Source organism: Lineus longissimus, chromosome 15, assembly GCF_910592395.1.
Source record: "Lineus longissimus chromosome 15, tnLinLong1.2, whole genome shotgun sequence".
Taxonomy (NCBI): domain Eukaryota; kingdom Metazoa; phylum Nemertea; class Pilidiophora; order Heteronemertea; family Lineidae; genus Lineus; species Lineus longissimus.
The window spans coordinates 14,317,636-14,323,451 of NC_088322.1; the positions used below are offsets into that span (position 1 = coordinate 14,317,636).

The window sequence follows — 5,816 nt, forward strand, 5'->3', positions numbered from 1 at the left end:
TGTCATCGCGATTATTTATTTGGTGTAACAAGAGTCGGTAGCAAGACTACATAAATATCGGTGATTTCATCTGATATTATGCATAATTAAATTTGATTGATGGAATAAGTTCGCAGTTGAGAAAAAACAACACTGTGTCGCATTATCATCACTCGCAACACGCCGAATTCATCTATCAAACAACGGGACGGCAAGTTAATTTAATTTCCTCTTTTAATTGGTTAAAAACTGTCAATTAACAACGACTGCCGAGTCAATACGGATCGCTATGTTCGTCGTCTGCACGTAATGATGTAAGTTTTGAAACATGTTGAGCTAAGGGAGGCGCAAAGCCATTCAACTACATGAAGTCGAAGTCGATGATAAATGTGAGTGGTCACAGCATGTGTCAATTTGTGTAACAGACCTCAGCAAAGGCTAAAGCAGTACGGTGTTACAAAAAGAGACATAGGCCAGTCCACTGACTAAATAATGCATTCTACCAGCGAAACATTAGATAGCCCATTTACTGTAGCCATATCAGCTTCATTTGTCTCTTAAGTTAATGAATGTATCGGAAACGAGAATAGAGTTGGTTATGAAGCTTACCTCGAAACGAGAAGCCGTTTCATCTTCGCCCCAGGAATGAAGTTATAGTTTAGGCAGAACGCAGAAGGTTTGAGTATACTGGTGCAGATTTCATTCTTGATACAATTCCTGATAGCTGGAGAAGAACTGAGTACTTTTTTGGGGGGGGGGGGAACTTCGTGGATTGAACAGCATTTTTTCTCATGTCTTCAGCCCCATGGCAAAAAGTTAAATTTGAGGTATCTTTTTCATTTCAACAGTTCACTGATTTCACTTAAACCATCAGCATTCATTAAACTGCGGATGTAGAGGAGATACATCCGCGATAAAAACTTTCCATCAACGTTGGCTACTGCGTAACTATCAGCTGAGTTATCCTCTTAACGAATGTAGATTTGGTTGTCGCGGGAACCAGAATGGAGTTAGTTAGACTATATTGTTACAAATTTAATCCTCGATCGGATTTAAGATAACCACCGGTCAGGGACTGCGTATGTTCGTTTAACTCGCGACAGTGTGGTTGCCAGCAGCAGTTGGTTTTACTTGATAACAGGTCTTACACATGAAATACAACGTCGGCATGAACTCGAACACAAACTGGGATGGATTTCGGCTGAGGCTGGAACTAAAAATTCGGGTTGTTTATTGTAGCGTCTGGTATGGCATTTTAATCAAGGATGCCCCATTATCACCTCACACCAACCATGCCCCCCTTGCGTCTCGTTTTCCGCCGCCATTGTCATTATAAAACGAACAAATATGGAAAATGAGATGGATTTCGGGAGAGGCTGGAATTGAAAATTCGAGTAGTTTATTGTAGCGACTGGTATGGAATGTTAGTAGGATAAACCTCGAGGGATGAAAAGCAGATTCTTATCAAGTTCGTGGGCATCAGACGTTCAAACTAGAAAGTATAATGAACGATACCAAATCAGCACAAAAGTATAAAAAAAGCTCGAAACCAATAAGGTGCAGTTACCCGCGCCCACTCTTCAAACAGCGCCTTTCTTGTGCTAAGTATTGAACCATATCAAGGATCATCTCAAATTCAAAATCACGCTGTAGCAAAAAGAGTCGGCAAATTGTTTCCAATGATAACTGCGACATTAAGACCATCTATATGTTCATGTGCCGCGACGAATCCCTTAGCATAACAATGGAGACTAATTCTAGACAGCATCAAGCTATTCAGGCTTCTTGTGGGAGGCGAAGCATGCTCGGCATAGGCAAAGATATCCGGTTTTTCTTGATTTATATGGTTTTAGGATTTAGAGTATCCTTTGAGTGATCACATGGGTACGATTGCCTTGAAATGTTTATGATGTTTGCCGTAAAGTCAAACTCTTTTTTTCACGATTGCCGGAGTTGGTAGAAGCCACTGTAGAGATTGGTCAGAAGAACTGAAACTTCGCTTCTCGATAATTGCCATGGCACATGGCAGAATGACTTGGAGCCACGTGCTTCAGATGTTTAATTTCTTTTACCACGATGTATTCAGTGAAGAATGTAAATCGTTGCCCGACACAACTTACCGGGTCTCCCGACCCCAGATTCAATTCCCTACCCACTGTATCCAGGCGAGACTATCGGGTAGCTGAGTTGTGCATTCCTGCGAATAAAACCCACTGGTCTAATCACGGCCTTTCTCCCGTCTCAGACAGCTGTCTAACAGCAGTCGCTTCTGGTGACGACCACAGCCAAATGAAAAATGTCAACGTAATCGAAAAAGCAAATTAGACGATACATGTGTTTTGAATTCGTATATTTGTAACTCTACTGCTTCACCATCGGGTAGTGATTTCAGTTGAATATTGGGCTTAGAGTATCGTTTGAGAGATCACATGCTTCCCATCAACACAGGTAAGGACATGTACTGCTTTGTAACAAGCTCAACTGCCAATATTTAATGAAGCCAATGATTGAATGAAGCCAAAAATAAGCCCGTTAGAAAATCTGTACACTTGTAACACCCTCCACAAGAAAATACCCATCTTATCGATGGTTATACGTACCGGCCGGGGCAACAATGTTTAACATTCAACTCTTCTGCCCAAACTAAGCAGACCAAACCCACACAGAACAATAGTCCGGTCACGGATGTCTCTCACCAACGCCTGCATCCGTCATGGGCTACAACCTCAGCCTGATGAGAATGCCCAATCTCCGGTAAAATGCAAAATAACGTCGTTATGTGTCGAATAGGTAATCAGTTTTGATTCTCTTAATTTGGTGACCAAGCAAATGTTTTATCTCCGTGTGAATCCAGGGACCGGTTTTATTCTAATCAATGAATGTCCGTTATGATCAAATTATGATGCACAAAGCCAAACTTTTCATGGCTGAAATTCTTGACCAATATGCTTGAATAACAAACTCCCATGTCTTCAAAATTTACTTCCCTGCCTGGAAAGGATATGAGGGCACAAAAGAAATAGACGAATGGTTAGTTCAGCTTGAGGGGCGTATCCAGTATACCCCCAACACTGTAGCATTACATCCTGACTCGATTGCGTTTCCGTCACAACCGCCTGGCTCAGGGTGCCGTGACTTAGCGATATCAAAACCTTGGGGGTCAAGATAGTAACAGTATGGTCTTGTTCCTAGTGTGTATCAAAGGTAAACCGATAGCTTTACCTACCGATAAATCCCACGTTAAGTCCCATGGTGTCAATAGCAGGTCGTGTCATACATGTAAGCGACCCGTCCACGTGCGATTGGCATTTTCAAAATAGCAGCCATGTTTATTATCACATTTCCCCTCAACCAATCAAAAGTTTTCTAATTTCAAATCGTAGTACGTAAAGGCCATATCCATACGGGCAATTTAGCGTAACCCGGTACGAGTCAGATTGATTTATGTCTGGCAACGAGCAGACGAGTGTTCAATTGATTTTCGCCGTTGTCAGCGTAATGGCGTTTGCCATAGTGTGTACAGAAACACATGTGTGGTGTAATTTGTGTAGTGCTGATTCGTGTGCATTGTATGTTGGGATGCACGCACAAGCTCATTGTTGTTCCTGGTATCCCGCTGAGTGTAATGATGCTTGACCGTCCTTGACATAGACGTCTGATAGCGTAATAGTATGCTCAGTATCTGCTCTTCATCACATTCATGCTGCACCGTCCCGATTTACAGCAGGAACCCAAACTGACAGGTAAGTTGCTCTTTCGTCCTTTCATCCTTTGTTAGTTTCCATGTTACAATCTAATGATTACATGACCGCGCGATTGGTGCAGACTTTGCAGTGAGCCTATCTACTGATTCATGAAAACTAGTAGCTACTGCCTTATATCGAAACAGACACAGCAGTATTAGTGGTGCGGGTCCCTCAATTATTCATATGCTGGCTCTATATGCTCTCGTACTGCATAACAAGCTGTCAAATACCATCATTGCATAATTTGATGTATTACTTGCAGTGTGATCCATAGTCATGTTTCTTCATCAACATATATCATTTACCTTTGAGAACATGATTAAATTACTTTCAAACCAATTGCGTTGACAACCAGATTTCAGGCTCTGATATAGTTTGCCGTGATTGATAAACCAACATTTAGTTTGACCCGTAATGGTGTATATAGTTCCTGAAATATATTCTTTTCTCTACACTCAGGTTGCCTGACCATCATACCAGATACTCTCGGAAGAAGGTACCCTGTTGGCCAGTGCCGATGATGTAACGACCTTTGCTTGAAATGGTACCAGGCGAGGATCGAACCCGAGATACTGTGGTTACTACTGTCTATGCTTTATGGGAGTTGTTAGCGGAACGGACAGTCCTCTGACTTTGGATAGTGTTGGGGTTATATCAACTGAATGAATTCAGCAGTAGTAAAAGAGTAGGCCAGACGACCAGTATAGATACGACTAGCAGTGTGGAAATAAACTGTTAGATTTTGAGGCTGGGCTTCCTACTGGTCTATAACTATCTACGAAGAGTACAATCCGTGATCAGCCGCGTTGTTCTCCAACTGCAAATTTCGGACTACCATCTTACAGTATCGACGAACGTTTTGCTGGATATGTGCACCACAGTTTCATATCACACGAAAGTTTCAAGGCATTAAAGTTTCCATACTCTACGTTAACTGCTTCACTTGTGCCTGTTGCTCTTGTTCTTACATGTGGCATAACGTACTTGTGTTTTTAACATCTTATGCTACAGTACCTTTGGCGATAAGGACCACTGCTGGCTACGACTTTTGGAGTATCTGTGATAAGGGTCCTGGGTACTAAACCAAGATGAAGCCAATTACCTTTGGTCTTTGTGTCATCATAGCCATAAGTATTACACTCCGAGTTTTGTTCTGGGCACTCTCAGATTTTCTCAATTATTTCTACTATGGACATACGTATGTGAAGAACACAGACTGATATTCATTATTGATGTGGAGAACTGACAATATGAGAATTATCAGGAAAATGGCGACCATGTGGGTTGAACAATCGATAGCAGAATGAGTCTTTGAGGTTATGGACAGAGTGTATCAAAAAGTGCAACAACCGTGAACCATGGACTTTACAAAAATAGTGGTCAATTGGCACAGATAAAGGTACATTAAGTACCGAATGTATGAACCTGAAGTACAAGGATTCTAGGTGTTGGACACTTTTGGTACATTCTGTGAGGCTATGCAAAGCTATGTAGTGTTCTTTGCCACAATGAATCGTGACGGTGGTGATATTCTGTCCCTCGAGAATATCATGTTCTGTATTTTATCATATTGGTTATTCTATTTTTCTGTTAAACAGGCATGGTGCCATTTATGAACTCACGAAATACTTAATTGGGAAGGGATATAATGACATGCCATTTCGAAAATAACACCTAGCCAAAAGAGGATTCTCTAAACTATTGACTGAACTTTCCTTGTTCATTATTGAGTGATATGTATTTATCATTAAGGTTGTATTATCCGTATTTCATACAAATATGATCAAAACAGCGCGTCGTATTCTTTATTTTCATGAATGCAGATAATGCCATTACGGAGATCACCGGGGAATCCCGAGGTATACCGATGATCGATAATCACTGTCCTTATGTAAACACTGCAGCCGATTCCCCAGGGGAACCTCCTAATTGGACAAGCATCATTAGAATTGGTAAACTAACCTAGACATGTGTAACACTGATAATCACTGTCCTCTGGAAAACATTGCAGCCGATTACACAGGGGAACCTCCCAACTGGAGAAGCATCATCAGAATTAGTAAACTAACCTGGACATGTGTAACACTATAG

The 5,816-nt window shown here is 41.4% G+C and overlaps 1 long non-coding RNA gene across 1 annotated transcript; it reads left to right on the forward strand.

The window, feature by feature from the left end:
- The first annotated feature begins 3,443 nt into the window (after positions 1-3,443).
- On the forward strand, positions 3,444-4,426 carry LOC135499720 (uncharacterized). Its single transcript, XR_010449330.1, has 2 exons — positions 3,444-3,722; positions 4,185-4,426. It is a non-coding gene; the product is annotated as an uncharacterized LOC135499720 (long non-coding RNA).
- Positions 4,427-5,816: the final 1,390 nt, after the last annotated feature.